The 19,680-nt window shown below is 37.7% G+C and overlaps 1 long non-coding RNA gene across 1 annotated transcript; it reads left to right on the plus strand.

Moving 5' to 3' along the window:
- Nucleotides 1–46: 46 nt before the first annotated feature.
- LOC134476127 (uncharacterized) lies at nucleotides 47–19,015 on the plus strand. The gene is made up of 6 exons (XR_010047638.1): nucleotides 47–585; nucleotides 3,063–3,124; nucleotides 11,031–11,149; nucleotides 13,168–13,377; nucleotides 17,453–17,559; nucleotides 18,112–19,015. It is a non-coding gene; the product is annotated as an uncharacterized LOC134476127 (long non-coding RNA).
- Nucleotides 19,016–19,680: the final 665 nt, after the last annotated feature.

A 19,680-nucleotide genomic window follows, 5' to 3' on the forward strand; every position in this document is an offset into this window, starting at 1 on the left:
GTCAGTCCGCTGTGGCCCCAGAGGCTTGACCGCGTGATTGGGCGAGCGAGCAAGACTTCCGTATTGCTGGCCTGCCACGTGACTCATGTAGTCCCGAGAAATAAGGGATTTGTAGTTTTAGTGACTACTTATATTTTTAATTGTAAAACTTATTGACATTACACTTCACAGCTCTTGATAGACTCGTGGGTTCCGAATCTAAAGAATTCCAAAATAGAAGTCCCTTTGGACTTTTTGGTCATACATTCATTAATTTAGCAAGTATATGGTTAGTAGCCTCAGTTCTCAGCACTTGGGGCAATGGAGAACACAGAATAATGTAGCTAAGACGTATAGAATCCCCCTTTATTACTTGCATTATTTTATTACATACCTTCAAGAATCCTAGGACGGGAACATTGTTGTCCCCACAGCAGATGAACTTGAGGGTGGAAGATTGGCAGTACTGCTCTTCAGGGTATGAACTTTTTATGGAAATAACTGGCTACCTTTGTACTAAAAGAAAGTGAAAGCTCTATTCTTGCTTGTAAACACCTCACGATGGTCATGAGTTCCTCGTGATGAAGAAATGATTTCGAAATGAAGGTAATACTTAACGTATAACTAATATATTCAGGGGTATTCCTATTGGATTACATTTATTTCAACTGAACCTTTGGGGTGTCTTCCAAAGCCATGCATTCTGAGGAAAGACACCATTAGCTAGGCAAGACTCTGCATTCTAGAGTGGTTGAATTTGCCTTACACCTTACACCAGTAGATGTCTTTCTTTCTTTTTTTTTTTTTTTTTTTTAACTTATTTTTGTGACAAGGTCTCACTATTTAGTCCAGGCTGGGCTTAAACTCACGATGTAATTTACGCTGGCCTCAAATTCACAGCCTCTTGCCTTAGCCTCCCAAGTGGCGCACCTACATGTAGATGCCATTCTGAACTCATCAAATTACTGCTTTTTCTTCAAAACAGAATACTCAACCACGTGACTCTCAGCAAATGTTTTTCTTTGCATTAGTGAAAGCACAACACATCAGGCAAAATTTCCTCAATCTCCAATTTCCCCATAAACATTTGTAGATATCTTTTTCCCCTCTGCTTATCCAAGTTATAACAAGCCTGTGTAGCCTCTATCCTAATTAAGATTTCTGTCTTCAATCTGTGCCAATTTATTCTATACTAAGTACCCGAATGAGTTTTCTGAAACAAAAATCCATTACCTACAAGTGCTCCCAAATGCCAGAAATTTTCATCACTTCACCACAAAATTAGAAAGAAAAACAAACCATCTAGTATATTTGTCTTTTTTTTTTTTTTTTTTGGCTTTTTCCTTTTTATCAGTACCGGGGATTGAACTCAGGACTGCCTGCTTGCAAGGCAGGCGCTTATGCCGCTGAGCTAAATCCCCAGTCCCTAGTATATTTTTCATAAAACTGAACATGTTCATTTGAAAATATCTCAGTTTTATATCCTTTTCAATGTTAAAATGCTTTCTTTAACACATGATAGTGATAAGAAACTTTTCTCTTTCTACTTTATCCTCTCCCAGTTTTTCATACCTTAGTAAATCATATCCTTTTTCATTCATATTTTCTCTATTTAAAATCCTAGGTTTTGCCAGGCACGTCGGCTCACACCTGTAACCCCACACTCAACAGCCTGAGGCAGGAGAATCGTTGAGTTGGGGGCCAGTATGGCTACAAAGTGAGCTCAAAATCAGCCTGAACTGCATAGTGAGACCCTGTCTCAAAAGGACCAAAAGATAATAATTCATAAATAATTCTACTTTTCAATACAAGTTCTTTTTTTTCCTTCTCTATCTATAACCAATTTATAAACAGAAATTTTTGGTTCTGTCTTCCTAACTAGATTTCCTACTGGCTGTTTATAAACCAAGGATGTAAAAAGACAACCAAATATAACAATTAGAAAACTATATGATCCAAAAAGACTAAATCATCAGGATATTTCTTGAAAAAGAAAATTAGAAGCAATAATAATGAAGAGGAATTATGCCTGAGAAATATATTTTAACAAAATAAGATAAAAATTTGAAATGATGATTTGATCAAATGTTAAAATTGAAGTGAACAAAAAAGGCTGAGAAATAACTGAACCTAATGAGCGTACATATAAGTAGACAATAATCTAAAATAGTAGAAATTTTCACAGAGGTAAATTAAAGAAATATGTTAGGCAATGACACTTATGACGGAGAAGGTTTTGATGACAGTAAAAATGAAGATCATGAAGTTAGCACACTTGTACTGGAACAGTGTTTTCTGGTCCCAAATTACCTAATTCATTTTGAAGAGCAGTAACATCTATGGAGTTGTGATTCGTACACAGAGGACAGTAGGCAAACAGGATAAACTACCAGAGAACAAAGAGGGAGCCAGTGGATTCAATCTAAATATAATAAAATATGCCCATTGCAATGTGATCAACTATATGAAGGAATCACATGGACTTAATTCTATATCAGACCAATTTTAATTTGTGAATTTCAGGTTTAAGATTCCTGCTATATCACTTTACACTTACCAAATTGAGAAAAAAAATTTTAAACAATCATATTAATTGCTGTTAGGGATATATAGACAGCAGTGTTCTCTAATCCATTGCTGATAGTTTTGTGGAAGAAAGTCTGCCAAGTTAATAATTTATATACTTTCTGAGGCAGACACCACAAATTGCCCACCCAGTAAAGAAAGACACTGCTAACTTTTCACTGGGCCCTTATAAAAATAACAAATGGATCATCTGGGGAAGATGAAAAAAAACACCCCTGTTTTAAAGCCCTTTGAAAATGCAAATCTCAGTGTGGAAATAATTTTGAGAGAAGAGATGGAAGACATATTAGTCTCTAGGTTGGTTGGTTGGTTGGTTTTTGAGATAAGGTCTCACTATGTAATTCAGACTAACTTTGAACTCAAAGTTAGCCCAGGCTGGCCTCAAACTTCCCAAGTGCTAGAATTAGAGGCAAGCATCACCATGTTCTGCTAGTCTAGGTTTAATGTTTTACTTCTCACCTGCAAGATCACTGACTCAGTCAAACTACATTTTTCAGGCAGTTTCTTGGATAGCAGCTGCCAGCACATCGCAGCTCTGGCCAGTGCATCCTTGGAACAGGTAGGATCTTGTGCCCAGCTCACAGGCAAAGTGAGCAGGCCTGGACTTTCCGTGGTGGATTCTCTGTCTCCAGGAATTTGACTATACAACCCCAGAAAGAAATAGTTAATACAGATGTACACAAACAGAACGCAGACTGAGAAGAGGTACAAAACGTAAACTATAACTCTCTAGCAGCCATAAATTAGAATGGGAAAAATAAGAAAGATTCTCAAAAAACCTCCGGGCTGCCTCATTTCTCTCTGTGTAGGTCTATAAAAGACCCCTATTTTCTGCAATAAAGCCAAATATCTCAAAACTTAAACATATTTACAGTACATCAAAATACATAATATAAACAGGTCCTACATTAGAAATGAATGTATAGATTAATAATTATTCAGCATAATTCATGTTTTATATATTCCTCCTCTCCTAAAGCATTGAAGGCAAAGTAAGAAAATCAGACGTCTAAAAATCAGGCAATTAGAGAACTGTGCCACCTCCCAGCATTCAGAAGGGTGAAGCAGGAGCATCACCAGGAGTTAGAGGCCAGTCTGGGCTATACAGTGAGTTCAAGGCCAGCCTAGACATAGCGAGATCCTGTCTCAAAAATAAATAAATAATAAATAAATAAATTATATAGGTATAAAAATAAAAAATAACATAAAAAAGCCTTTTCCCCTGGAGGAAAGAAACCAGCTTACTTTGGAAAGAAATGTTCACTTTTATGAAACCCAAAATGTGTAATAGTCATTGTACAAAAGAGAGGAAAAGAAAGTGCTCTAAACTATATAACTGCATGTATATTTAAGTGTATAAGATAGAATATGATATCACAGAGTTTTATCGGATCATTGAACAGAACTGTTTGCAGTATCATTGATGGAATGTCCACTTTACAAGCTTTAATTTTGTGACTTGAACAATTATTTCTAAGATGACAATATGTAATCCATTAACTAGTGATTTCCGACTGTTCATTTTTTTTCTGCAAATCTGTATAACTTGTACCCTTTCTCTGCTTTTTTTTCTTTTCTCCTTAAATAAAATTTAAGAAAAAAAAAATGTTCACTTTTGCCCAGAATGCTGGGGAATAGTAGGCCCCAGATATTCTCCAGTCATCCACATACCCACTACCCTACAAGTTATTTCTTATAAAGATAAGGTCTTGAGAATTCTAACTGTGTACTTCACTAAGGAATTGAATTTAAAATGAAATGAGGCATTAAAACATTTGGAGGGATAAATATTTGTCTTTGACCTTGAAGCTTGTACTTTCCAAGATAAATATTATTTTCCTTTTTAGGAAATATTGTTGTGACCCAAGTAAACTGAGAACTGCCTTTGAAGCAGTCAGAAAAGCCTGTTTCCTTTGCACTTATTGATATTCATAAAATCACTTACTTCTTTAAGAAAATGATATGTATCTACAGAAAATATATTATCTTAATAACCACTGATAGGGCCCATAATACTTTAAATCTGAAAACTCCCCCTGGAATCTTCTAAATGAGAGACTTATCACACATGTATCATTCATACAGCACTGCAGGGCACAATAAAAATTAAGATTTACACTGGAAATCAATTTTCTTTTGTTACACATTTAACCCAAGCACTATGGCAACAGAATATAACATAAAGTAGGTCACGCATTTCAACTTCTGTGATACAAAAAAGCCAGCTGTACATTTGTTGCTCATCTTTTAGGATTCTTTCTTTTAAAATTCTTTTATTTCACATACCCCTATGTTATCCAACAATGATCTAGTAAAAATCGTAAGACCAAATTTTTGAGTGAGATTTATGCAACCTTAGTAATTTTTTCACTTGGTTTAGTAATATTTAGTAGTATTCATCTCTATACTCAAACAGGAAAACAAGGAACCGAATTCTGGGTAAAAGGAAGAGTATATACAAGTTCATGGTCATGAAAGGGCACAGTGTACTCTTTGCAAGTCATCCTAGGAAGCATTTGAGGAGTGATCAAAACCAGGCACCATAAGGAAATTTTAAAAAGAGACTGTTTTTGTCACTATAGAGTTAATGGACTCATCAGTAGTCTCCTAGGAGCCTAAATGGACACCTACCCCAGCTGCCTAGGCTATTTGTATCCAGGAAATAAAATGACATTGAATTACAATCCCTTGTACATTATTTTCTGATACCATTTTCCTTTGTCTCTTGGGAGGATATGCTCCTTTGTTTTATTAACCCATATTTTGTATTCCATCTTCAAAGAACCCTCCAGGACCTTTCCATACCAAATATCCTTTCTTCTCTCCCTCTCTTCTATGTGTATAGCTTATAGGTCTTTAGAATCAGAAAGAGCTGCCCGTGTAATGTATCACAATAATAGTTGTGTGATCTTGGAAAAATTGTTTACTTTCTCTGATGCATGAGATTGCAGGAAGTATTAAATGAAACAAATAATGTGAGCACCTAGTGCTGTGATGGGAACAGAGTAAGCGTCCTCTCTCATCTCTTAATGTGCTGCTCCCTACTCAGTGTAAAGACTTACTCAGTTTTCTTGTTTCCTGCACCCATTTTCTAAACACACACGCACACACACAACAATCCTCAAACACACAAGTGTGCAGGGCATGGTGGCAGACACCCATAGTCCAAACACTTAGGAGACTGAGGCAGGAGAATCACTGCAAGTCCAAGGCCAGCCTGGACTATGTAGCAAGACTCTGTCTCAAAAAAAAAAAAAGGGAGAGAGAAGAATAGAAAACCACACAAGTGCATATATGTATTTTCCCTCAACTCTATTATCTCTACCTGCTCTTCATTGCCAAAAATCTATTTCAACTCACATCCCACGCATTTCTCATAGTGAATTCCACACCTGTCCCTTTTCTGAATCTGCAGCATACATAGGGCCACAAAGCTGCCTGGCCTGCTGGTCTCCTCAGCTTTTAACTACTGTACCAATCCTCAGCAGTCAGCACTGCTAAGCATCTTGTCTTTGAGTGCTTCTTCTCCAAGCTCCATGCAGCTGAAGGAGCCCCTGCCACTCCCTGCACCCCACTTCTCTGCCTTTCCCCACTCTGCCTCCTGCTCAGCTCCTTGGCCCTCTCTGCTTCCGGGACCCAGTTTGTCACTTGGGCGGGTATGAAATGGTCAAGCTGTGGTGGGTCCTATCAGAGGCCTCAAAAAGTAGTACTAGCCTGGCAATAATTATGGCAAAAGGGAAATAACTTTTTCAGATAACTTAACGTTGCCCCTATCCAACAAAAACTAAGGTGATCTTTAACAACCAGCCACAAAGGACAAAGAACAGGAAGATGTGCCCAGAGCTTTACAGCAAGCATGCTAGGAAATTTACTTCGTTTCTTCTTTTGCTACATAAATATATGCCGCAGCAGATAAGAGTGGAAATATCTAAAACTATTTGCATAGCTGCTGAATACTTTTTTAAAGACCAAGTTCCAATAATTTACAGAGAAGTTGAGCTGTTTCTACAATTGGTTTTAAAATTCTTGATTTAAAGAAATCTTACTTCAATTTTGAACATCAGTTATGAACTTGACATGGTGCAGAATCAGGTAGTGAACAAAGAAAAGAAGTCAAAGCTTTTCTCTCAGCCACCCTTTGCAAGTATGTCACTAATTCTTGACTAAGACTGCACGGTAGGACTATGGGGAAGAGAACAAGAAGCAAGCCCTTCCTGTGAATCAGGGCCATGCCCAGTCCACTGTGGGGAGAGCCAGATGTCAGCCCTTTCAGGCATGTAGGCTGGGAAACAAGAGGAGCCAAAACTCACCCCTACCCCCATAAGCCACTGGCTGATCCAGAGAAACATAGGCTGCAATGATAGCTAATGAGGTAAAATACAATTTAATGCTTGTAGTGTTTAGTGTTTCACCAACTTTGCAGGTCTAAAGCCAGTGGCCTGATGGTCTAGTCAAAGGATAACAATATCTTCTGAAGGCAGTAGCCATTGTTAATTCCCTATTATCTTATTTTGAAGTCCTGTATCATTTTCATTGTTATATCGGAGTGGGTTTTATTCTGTTTTGTTTTGTTTGATTTTATTATATCAGACGTGGGCAGCTATTTCATAGATAACAGGATATATTATGGTAGTCATTTTTTATTTACTATGTCTTGTTTTGAAGTCCTTTACTGCATTCATTGACTGATTTTTATTGGTTCTATTCTGTTCTTTTTTGTTTGATTTTTACTATGTCTGAAGGTTTTTGACAGACAACAAGAGGCATTATGGGAACCATTGTTGATTTCATATTGTTTTGAAGCCCTGTGTCACTTATACTGGTTTGTTTTGATTGGCTTTATTCTATTTTTTGTTGTTTGGTTTTATTCTCTTTAAAATAAAGGTAAAATATGACCAAAAAAGAACATGCCATAGTTAATATAAAAATCACAGTGTATGATCAGAGCTTGTACATACATATTAGTTAACAGTGCTGGCCCTTGAGTAAGACTGCCTGTGTTCAAATTCCACTTAAAGAAGTTGTCAGTTGCATGAAATTGAGGGATTTATTTCATCTAAACTCTATTTTGCTAACCCACATAAATCAGATGAAATGGCAATACCTTTGTGCAGGAATTTTGGAAAGATTAAAAGAAAATGTTATATAAAATATTTAGCAAAGTACAAGACGTATGGTTTACATTTAAAATATATTGTATGAACTTTATTCTACATTTCCAGCCTTAGTTTCTTCCTTTGTGAGAAATTACGCTTTATTTGTAAAACGTGTGTGTGTGTGTGTGTGTGTGTGTGTGTGTGTGTGTACACAGCTAGACTGAGAAATAAGGCAAAGTGAACTTGATTACAGAAATACAGAGAATCAGGCTGGGTGTGGTGGTGCATGCCTGTAATCCCAATACTCAAGAAGTTGAGGTAAGTGGATCATTGAGAGTTCTAGCCCAGCCTGGGCTACAAAGTCAGATCTTGTCTCCAAAAAACCAAGAAGAAGGAGAGGGAAAATGGAAAAATAGAGTGGCCTCTGGTGAAAGTTTCAAAGGCTTCAATCGAGCCAGGCATGGTGCATTAGGATGCTGAGATGGGAGGTTCACAGCAAGTTCAAGGCCAGGCTGGATTATACAGTGAGTTCTAGGCCAGCCTGATGCATGATGACACCATCTCAAAAAATAAAGTAAAGTAAAACAATACAAAATAAATACCTTGGTAGCTGCCTAGTATAGAAGATCTCCACCCAATATTGTACTTTTAGCATAGAAATGGCATTTCACCTTCTGAACTGGAGAAAGCAGGAAAGGCATCCAACATCCTATACAAAAGAGGTAGGCAAAAGGAAGAGTCATTACCAACTCTTCATCACAGTAATATTTTATTATTTTATTGCTGTGATGATTCTTTATATGTCCATTTGACTGGGCTAAGTGATTCTCAGATAACTGATGAAGCATTGTTTCTTGGCCTTTGTAGAAGATATTAGTGTCTGAATCATTAGATTGAGTAAAGAACATCCCCCTTTATTGATGTAGGTAGGCATCATTCAGTTTCTTAAATCATCATTCAATTTTTGAGAGCCTTAATAAAAAAAGAGAGAAACAACAAATTTGTTTTCTCCTCAAACTGACATTCTTGGCTTTAGGACTGGGACTCGCACCATTGGTTCTCCTGGGAATCAGGAGTCTGGGCTGGCACTGTAGCTACACCACCAGCTTTCCCAGACCTGACAGATAGCAGACTGCAGGACTTCTGTGCCTGCATAACCAATGAGGCAAGTCCTGAAATTAACTGATTAATTTAACAACTGATGAACACAGGAGTATCTTACTGGTTCTGTTTCTCTGGAGAACCCTTGCTTATACAATTATGATTATAAAAAGTTCTGACTCTGAAAGTTGAAAAACAGCCACATATAAAAAAGCAAATAATATTAACCATGCTGTCACAACTCAGAGATAACTTTTATTAACATTTTGAAATAATTTTTGTTACTCTCATATGTCTCTGTGTATCTAAAATCAATGCTATATACATGGTTTTTGACTACTCTCCAATAATTCTACCATGAGTATTTTTCAATGCCACCGAAAATGTTTCTAAAACATTCTTTTCAATGACTACAAAACTGTCTTCTAGATTAATGTCTCATAATTTATATATTTTAATAACACTACTTTCTAATCACAAAATAATTATGTCCATTTATAAAATTAAAGACTGTAGTACATAAATCACCTATAATCTTATCATTGAGATTTAACCACTGTGAATATTTTGATATATTTCCTTCTGGTATTTTTATATGATTAGCTATTATATACTTAAAATAATTAAGGTCATATATTACAAGTATTTTCCCATGTCATTTAAAGTACTTTCAAAATGTAGTTTTTACTGCCTATAAAATATTAAATCATGTATGTCTGATCTCATTATTTTACTGTCAGGAGAGAAATTTCCAGCCAATAAAGATTAAAACTGTTAAGATAGAGAAAGAGCCAGGCAAAGACCACACCTGCTTCATCAAGAGACTCTCTAGAGACCAGACCTACGTGCCTTGTACATGCCTTACAAAATCCTTCTAAAACTCAGGCCACAAGTTCAAGGGAAGGTAACTGTTTGAGAAAGAACTCCTTCAGTTACAAATGAGCGAATGCTTTCCCAAATAATATATCTCAGTGGTACAGTACTTGCTTGTAATGGGTGAGGCCAGAGGTTCAGTCTCTAACTCTGCAAACGAAACCAAACAAAACAAAAAATCAGAAAAAAATTCAAAGAAGGAACAGAGAAAGGAGAAAGCAGAGAATTGTAACAGCTGAGATAAATAAGAGGGAGTTGCATCACTGCTGAATAAAGAGGCTAGAGCTCAATCACTGGCTCTCGGTTAAAGCACATCTTGCTCTTATGCACCTGTGTTTTCATTCTTCTCTCTCACCATGAACAGTATCAATATTTTCCTGAAGAGAAGCTAGTCCCATGACACCCTAGTTTATGTCATCTTTACAGCTATACCGTCAGGGAAGAAGATAATACCTTTCCTGGTGGCTGTTGAATAAAAGACGCTGAGGTCACCCAAGAGAAACCAATCACTGTGTTCAGAAGGACAGATAGTTTGAAACTGGTGACCGGATTAAGGGAAAAACTTAAAAAATTAGGATATATAGTAGTAACTCTTTTTGATCTCCTATTAACTTGTTTTGAAGTCCTGTAATACTCCCAAGATCTTGTTTTGACTGATTAGACTCTGTTCCATTCTGTGCGATAGTAGCAAGTTTGAAGGTATAGGCAACTAATTTGAAGGCAATAAGATTCACAAAGATGCCCATTCTGGTTTGACTATTGTCTCCTTTGGAAGTCCTGTAATGTTCACAATGCCTAAGTTTTATTGGTCTTGTTCTCCACTGTTTTGTCCGGCTTTATAATATCTAATGAGATGGACAATTCCTTTTAAGGAAACAAGAGACAATGTTGATAACCATTGTTGATGACCTTGTACTCTGTTCTACATCATGTGCTATGTCTATCCTTGGTTTGGACTTACAGCTTTGTTTTGCCATATTTGACTTTATTCTCTCCCCCCCAAGAGAGTAATGAGAACTGAGGAGTAATAAAATCCAAAATGTGTAAATTCTGTTATAGAAAAGAGAGGGAGGGGAAAAAAAAAAAAAGAGCTCTAACGGATATAACAACAAGTGTGTTTAGGGATGTTAAATAGCTGACTATATTAATGTTTTTGGATCATTGAACACAGCTGTTTGCAGTCTCTCCGTTTGAATGTCTACTTTGTATTCTTTGATACTGTGATTTGAGCAACTATTTCCAAGATGATATTATGTAATCTATTAACAGGTGATTTCTTACTGTTATGTTTTTTTTTTTTTTTTTTTGTAGTTCTGTATTATGTGTAACCTTACACTGCTTTGTTTTGTTTTGTGTTTTTCTCTTTTTCCTCTTAAATAAAAAAAAAAAAAAAAGAAACTGGTGACCGGGAGACCATACGTAGTAGGCTGCAAGAGAATCAGCTTGACTGAATTGCATGGCAGGAGTGGTTCTTCAAAGAAGAAGGAAATGGCATCAAAGTCACATCTAAACAGGTGAGAGGTCAGTGGTTACCAGAGGCAGTAGAGGGAAGTAAAAGGGAAAGGGGAGAGGCCGCGAATGACCCCGGTACAAGTGACCAGGTGCTTTCCCACAGACTCAGAAGCCAGGAGCAGAAGGCGTGCCCCTTGGTGTGAACAGGTCCTGTGCACACACCTCAGTTTAATTAACCAGTTTCCCACCATTATTCATCCAGGTTACTCCCAGTTTCCCTTTCGTCAGTTCCTCAGCTAAATACTACTTTTTTATGCATTTTGTGATAAATTCATTTATGACTGTAAGGTAATCATTCATTCATGATCAAATGCAGAAAGATAAAATAGCTGTATTTCTACTATCTAGGAGTGACTAAATGTGTATATGCACATACTCATACATATTTACACAAACAGCATTATACTGCAAAAAATTTTCTCCTTTGTAAGTTTATCTAGAACTGACCCAAAAATATCTGATGTCCTTCATTAAAGTCTCTGCTATTCAAATTTTAGTAGATATACATATATATGTCATCATGTAATTTAATATTTTAATCTTTTTAAATTTGGAACCATTTACATAGTATCCATTTTTATTATTATAACAATATTTGTACATATATTTGCCTTTGATTATTTCACTGACATAGATTCTTGGGAGGGAGCAGAGATACTTGACCAAAGCATGTGAACTGCCTTACAAGTATAACCACACAGGGACAACTATTAGAAGGATTCAGGAAAAAGGCAATGATTATATTGTGTAAGACCTCAGACAATCAGAAGGGGGATGGTGGGAAACGAAGGAAAATCAGCTCAAGAGGAAGGCTTTATATTACCAGCCTCCTGGGGAGAAAAAAATAGATTTGTTTAGATTGTCATTCAATAAGACTGAATCTTATTAATAGATGAATTTGAAAGTTTCCCATTTTAATTTGCACAGCTGTCCCTAATGGTTTAACCCATAGGAAAACAAACCTCCTTGGCCCCTCACAATTGACTAAGCTGTCCCCAGAGGAATTTTCTCTGCCCAATACAGGTGGACAGAGTAAAGAGTCTGATTCACCAGAAATATTCTGCAATATTTTGCACACAACAGTCAAAGGGAAGTAGTATTTCCAGGAGCATTCTACCAACTCTGCTCTGTGGGAAGGAAGGCCGATGGCGTCGTGGGTGAATAAAGAATTCTCCAGCATCCTGGGGCCACTTGGTAGAACTGGCAGGTAAAGCCTGGAGCTCTGACCGTCCACTGCAGTGGGAGGACCTTAGGAGGGCAGGAGGAAGCCAACTGCATAGACCAAAGGAAGGGGTGGGGTGTTAAGGGCTGCCTTGAATGAGGAGCATTGGAGAAAAGAACTCCAAGCCAATGAAGATTTCTGAAATGCTTCCTAACCATAAAGTGTTGAGTGTATGATCTGGTTCTTTAGGAACACCAAGAGCAAAGATTTATATTAATTTTCAAGCTTTCAGAGACAAATTCATGTTTCTTTTGAATGTGCCTCTGAGGGGTCAGCCTACCTGAAACCTAAAATAAACTTAAAAATAACCATGATGTGAACCTTCTACATTCTATTTGGAAAGGGAAACTTGCTCTGTTTTATACAGGATCTGTAGAATTTATTCACTACATCTTTTTCCATTGTGGTACACCCTCCAAATGCTGAACACCTTTTTATTTCATGAAAGGATTGATGTATCATGTGATTGTGGGAAAAGTATTTTACAGTAAATTCTTCTGTTTTACCTTGGCTCTGTAAGTTTCTTTCCTCCTTGTACCACACGTATTCATTGATTGTAATTCATTATGGCAAAGGCCTTGTTTTACTCATTCCTGTATGCCGTATGTCTTTGATTCAGGACTTTGTACCTGGTGCTGCAATATACGTGCTTACTAAGTTATAATGAAGGCAGAAAGATATAATATGACTGAGAGACATTTCTCAGTTGCTGAATAAATCTGCTTTGTCTTCATTTATTCATTAAATCAGCAAACATGTGTTGAGGATTTAATGCAGATGAAATGCCTATTTCTTCAGTCTACAGCACAAACGTGATTGTATTCTCCTCCAAGAACGTGACTTTTCATCTGTTGAGCATTTTAAACTTGACACTTAGCAATGCCCATCACGGAATGAAGAGGGAAGTAGCCTTCCTACCTGACAGAAGCCTGGCCCTGTTGTCAAAGGGCAGAACAGGTCTGGGGAGATCTCTACGTCTGAAGAACAAAGCACCCTTTTTGTAACAAGGTACTTACGGTTTTTAACCAAGAATCATGTTGGCCTGATTTATAAGATATGTATTGTACTTAGGTGGATGAAAGGAAACAGTGGAAGACAGGTAGCTTGGGGAGAGAAGAGTCCTAGATAAACTAGATTTAGACAACCAGCCTCAAACTTCTCCACCTTCCTCCAAAAAAAAAAAAAAAAATATCTCAAGACCAAGAGAAGCCAAACAGCCTCTTCAAAGGAACAGTAGCAGTGAGAAAAACTGGGCAGGGATTTTAAGACATCAGCGTGCATATGTGTTCCTATGATAGTACCTGAAGAGAGCAAAACCAGTAAACGGAAGTAATAGAAGGGTGTTAAGCTGTCCGAATAAGTCTTAGTGTCTCTTTACCTGTTGGGTCCCCACCTTGAGCCTGGCACCGAGACCTGACATGACTGTTTTGCTTCTAGTCACACAATCCGCACGAGAGCAATCATTTTGTCACTGATAAAGTACTTAGGGTTTATTGTGGGAGAGAAAGTTGTAATCCCAGTTTGCCTGGGACTCTCTAGATCACTGAAAGTTATCAGTCCTCTGCAAAACTGGACGGATGGTCTCTCTTCTAACCCCATGGGGCGGGCTGCAAAAAATTCAAGTATACATGGATTCACTTACATTTTGTTCACAACTTAAAAATGATCATATTGCGTCTACTCCAATGCCAGTTACTCAGGTATAAAACCAGAAAGGCAGTGAGTGTCAGACATGACCAAATGAGGGAAGTGTTTGATATCAGTCTGCGAAAAGACCTGGTAAATGCCTCATTGCAAACACAAGGGAGATCCTGTGACTTTTTTTTTTTTTTTTGGAAGAAAATAAGGTAGATTTGTTTTAAAAAGTATTTGCTTTTTCTTCATTTAAGTATGTGGAGTGCTACTCTCTATTAAGACTTAAGTTTTCACATCAATATATTTGTTTATTTACGTGAATTAGAGACTATAACCACTGACAAGGGATTTCACCAGTTAATTTGCAGTCATCCCTGCCCCCTATACAAGCCCAGTGCTTCCCAAGGTCTTAGATTTTTCAACACAACATGGAGAATGTAAACCTCGTGCTTAAAGAAGTACTGTTTTTTCTTTACATGCTGCTGCAAACCATCAGCTGCACAGAGTGCTAACACTACCCAATAAATTTCTCTAACCGAAACCCACCCCTCAACTCTGTCCATTGCTCTCCACTCTTCCCAAATCTCGTTACCCTCCGTCTCTTTTCTCTTGCTCCACATCACTGACTATTTCCTCTGCCACGGTGTTTACCCCCACCCCACTTACCCTCTACCTCCGCATGCTCAGGGCTGCTCACTTCCATCCCAGGAGCCCTATCCCACGGATCACAAGGCCTCTGACTCCAATTATCACAGGCTCTACCTAATTCAGCATTTAGTCATGCTCAACTCATTCCTACCTTTGAAAGACTGTTTTTTTCCCCTAGCCCAGTTTTTCTCAGCTCTGCCTGCTCATTAAGACCATCCAGGGAGAGTTTTAAAAATTTATAATCCCTACCAGAGATGGTGAATCTTTCAAAGCTTTCAATGATAAGAAACATCTGGCTGCAGCATGCATGCCATAGCTTCACCACTGCTGTACAGCACAGGAATTAAGCCAGAGTTGCCATGGGTGGAGCCCAGGTGTGAAAAAGTTTTAAAGCACCCTAGGTGATTCTAATGTGCAGTCAGGATTATGAAACACTGACCTAACCCTCCAACTATTCCTGTTTGTCTTCATTTACTATCAAACTTGACTCGTTACTTCCTTTTGCATGCTCATACCACTGCAAGCTGGTTCCTGGGTTGTCTCCTCCCCAAACCCTCCCAATGCCTCAAGGTCACTGAATGTTTCATTAACATAAATCCCTCTTTGCAGACATTACACACTTTGATTTGGCGGCACTGACCCTGTCCTTGAGGCTTTCTCTTCCTTTGATGCCCCTGCTGCTGCTCTCTCCTACCCTGGTCCCCCCTCCCTTCCACTTGGGTCGCCCCATCTCAGGACCCATCTTTGTCCTTGCTTCTCTGCACACTCTGGGCAATCTCTTCCACACTCTGGTTTTATTGCTGTCCAAATGCCAGTAATACCAAAGAGCCTACCCAGCTTTTTCAGGCACTCACTCCTATGTCTAGCTGCTTCCTGAACAACTTCCTTTGGGAATCTCAATGGCATACTCGAATTCAATGGCAAGACTGAAATGCGTCCTTCCTTCATTGTTCCCTACTGCAGTTTGCATTCATTTGTCCAAGTGGACATTCTCCTTCACTAGTCCTCTCAAACTCCCATCTAGTCAACCATTTATTTTCACGTAGAAAAGGTTGACTCTAAATCTGGAAACCCTTAGCCCTAAATACTGTGTGAAAAAAATCTAAACATTATAATTTCATAAATTAATATCAAATAAATAATCTTAATAAAAGTCCTGGCATATAGTTGCAAAACCTTTTGTGTATTTATGAATACTACAGGTATATTGAATATTTGAGATTGTATTCTAAACAATTGAATAGTACTTATTACTCCCAAACTTTGCCTACTTTCTCTTTCTAAGAAGAATCACAGTTTTTTCATTAATTAATTTTTTGATTGTCTTGTACTACATGAGCTAGAGGAAATGAAATCTGTACATAGTGAGAGCTTTGATTGGGAAAAAAAAAACATTTTAGTGATAGCACTGCTGGTTGAAATTTTGTGAACTGTCAGAGGTTTGTTTTCAAAAGGAATAAATTTTTTTAAAAATAAAGTTTTGAAAGCTGTTTTTCTTATGCTTTTACCACTTTCTGAATAACTGAAATAAGTTCCAGTTACCAGTTCTAAGAAAGTTTGTTTTTCCCTAAGCCCCGTATGTGGCTTTTAGGAATATCCAGAATTAATAATTTGTCTCAGCATCAAACCTCTGGCTTCTTTTTCTTTTGACCATCTGCACATTTTGCATGCTTAGGAGCTGTTGGTATGCATATGTATCCAGCTCTTTGCATATGGAATGAGTATGCTTTCAAAAAGCTGACCCATAAAAGTTCTAAAGGAAGCAGTGAACACTTGGAGGGGGGCCAGCCTCCAGCTGCAGATGGTGCTGCAGTGGTGGGGAAAGGGGAGAGGTCTGTAGCTCTGGATCAGCTGGGTCTTTGCTCCACGGACTCTTGCTCTGGGATGGATGGCACCACCTCTGTGCATTTTACTATTTATGAGGTCCTTTCACATACACTGAGTAGTAAATTCATGAAGGAAAACACAGCTATTTTAAGTGAATGCAGAGTAATGCCTGCTCCCTTTTGTTTGCAACTTAAAAAATTAAATATAAAGGCTAAAACCCAATGTCAGTGTTTAAGAATAATGACGAATTATGAAACTTTGCAACTTGCTATGAAAGAGGAAGCAAATAACAAGATAATTATGATCCTAGGATATCTCAATCCTTTTCACTTAGTTCCAAGGAAAGCCAATTGAAAGTGATGATTTGTGCAGATTTAAATTCTGTGATTGCCTGAGGAGAAGGTAGATGGGGAGGGAGGGAAAGAAGTACAGTATTTGATCTATGCAAAACCATTTCCAACAGGATAGAATAAGTTGGGGAGCATTTGGAATGTTTAATTTCGAATTTAGGAGGGGGACACTATAGATAGCAAGAGAATTCTCAAAATAAGGAGTGGATTTTAATAAATTACAGCAATGAGCTTTGTAGACATACTCAATTATAGTAATTTTTTCCATTTATTTCCTTTGGGCATTAGAGAATTCTGCATCCACATAGACATTTCTAGGTTTAGTGATCCAGGAATATGTAAAACCAGATGCTTCATAAAGTCTATACATTTCAAATAAATCTACCAGGATGATTCTTCCTGAACCAAAGGTAAGTCTTGTAGCTCATAATAGGCAAGATATCTAACCTATAGAGGTACTGGAAAACTATGAGTTCAGGCAACAAGCCTGTCCATTCTCTAGTATTTCTGTGTGTGTGTGTGTGTGTGTGTGTGTGTGTGTGTGTGTGTTACAGGGAATTGAACCCAGAGCCTGCAAACTGAGTTATATATTCAGTCATTTATTATTTTTTATTTCACAAAAGCATCTAGCTGAGTCACTAAGCTGCCCTACGTACCTCAAACTGGAAATCCTCCTGCCTCAGCCTTCCAGAGTGATAGAATTATGTGTAGAAGCCACTACATGCAGCAAGTAATTTTTATTATCTAAATAATATCTCTTCTGAGACCTTTATGTCTATTTTATCAATTACTTATAGAAATGATTTTATGTCATTTTTTACTTGATGTTGTGCAGTGTGTCCTACTTTGTTATGAAGTCTTCGTAAAGACTGTTTTAATGATTATATGATGTGATTTAATTAACAAGATCCCAATAAACATTCACATTTATTTCTATTTTTATTGCTATAAATAATTCTACCATTAATACATTTATTCTTAAAGTCTTATAATCTATCTTATTTAATTTAATAAATTAAGAAATATGAATGTTTTTGAGGCTATTGATTTAACTTATCACATTGCTAAGTTAGTATACTAACCTTCCCATTACCGGAACAAAACATCCAATACCCACAACATAAAGGAGACGTTTATTTTAGTTTTGCTTTAAAATTTTTATTAGTACATGTTTGCAGTACACCGTGATTACATTCATCATGGGAACTGGTACATGTACACAGCACATCTTACTGTTTGCTTCCCTTTCCCTTCCCTCTCTGTTCCCTCCCTCTCTTGACAGGTTTATCTTGGCTTGTGGATTTTAGAGGCTGGAGTCCATGGTCCGTTGGTTTCAGGTGAAAGCATGGCAGAAGGGAGCAGCAGAGGAAAAGTACTCCCCACGCAGTGCAGAGAGAAAGTAAAAGCCTGGAACAAGAATACACCTTTACAGGCTGAGCCCCCAGTGGCCCACCTCCAACCAGATCCCAGCTCCTAAGAGCACCTCAGCTACTGACCTCATCAACAGGTGAACCAGTCACCTTCCAAACATGTGAGGCTGTGGAGGACATTGTAGCTGTAAAGCATAATGGTTGGGTCTGTACAGTGTTATGAGCTGAATCCTGGATCCATGGACTGGAAAGAGACTGAGAGATTTCAGCAATGGTAAGAGTCCATGGTGCCACCACCTACTTGCAGGATACATACGACATTCAGATGAAAATAAGTTATGAGAAGGCTAATATTATATATTTTCCCGTGATTATTAATGCTTTTATTTCTTGGATGTCAACTTTTAAATTCTATTAAAATTTTTTTGGAGGTACTTACTTCATCAATGCCCAAGACACACATTCAGCTAACTTATAAAGCGAGGGGACCTCAGAGACGCACCCTTTGTTCTGTGAGATCTTAGCAGATTACAAAGTAGCTAAATTTATCTTTCAATTCAAAGTAATTTGCTGGGTGTGGTAGCACACACTTATAATCCCAGCACTGGGGAGGCTGAGGCAGGAGGATTATCGTGAGTTTGAGGCCAGCCTGGATTACACAGCAAGACCCTGTCCCCCCACAAAAGAATGAAGACAAGTCCATCCATTTCATTGAGCTAACAGCTAAATTAGCTGACTTACTGGGTGTAGTGCTTGCTGTATAACCTCTCTATAAATAATAAATAAATTATAACTGCTGGTGTCATTTTTACAGAACTATGACATTTACACTCTCAAATATCACCAAAGCATGATAGTGCTTTACATTAAAAAACAATCTTTGCTTGTGTGATAGGTTTTTTGTTTTGTTGTCATGCTTTTGTCAATTTTATTTTCATTTATGTAGTAAGTTTTTTTAAAAAGCAGGGTCTCAAATATGCCTAACTCATGTTTCTTTGTGTCTTAGTGAACATGAATATTTTTTCCATGTGTTTACTAATCAGTTATATTCCCATTTAGAATTACGTGTTCCATGGCTTTAAATCTCAGGTCTCCCATTCATTTGCTCTGTTCAGACTTTGTTAGTGTGCAATCTGGTCTCCATAGGAGATAGCAAAGTGTACTGTTTCTCTAAATCGAGGCTCCATCAAGAGCTGCCTGGGTGTGCGATTAGGTTTTGGATGTTTTTAATTGAGGTAGGTTGAATCTTCCCCCTCCCCGTAGACATGAGCTCTGTACAACATTTCCATGTATCACATCTCCATGCAATAGCACCCAGGACAAGAAAGGCATTATCTGTGCATAAAAGTGAGAAGATATTTCCCAAAAGTCCCTTAGATGATTTCTCCCTCTCATATTATTAGCCAGATTTGCTACTTGTTCATTCGCAAACCAAATCACTGAAACCACACCTTCAATTTCATACAAAGAGCATTTCATAC

The sequence above is a fragment of the Cavia porcellus genome, unplaced genomic scaffold, assembly GCF_034190915.1.
Source record: "Cavia porcellus strain 051 isolate PalLab524CR breed Dunkin Hartley unplaced genomic scaffold, mCavPor4.1 scaffold_5, whole genome shotgun sequence".
NCBI classification, from domain to species: domain Eukaryota; kingdom Metazoa; phylum Chordata; class Mammalia; order Rodentia; family Caviidae; genus Cavia; species Cavia porcellus.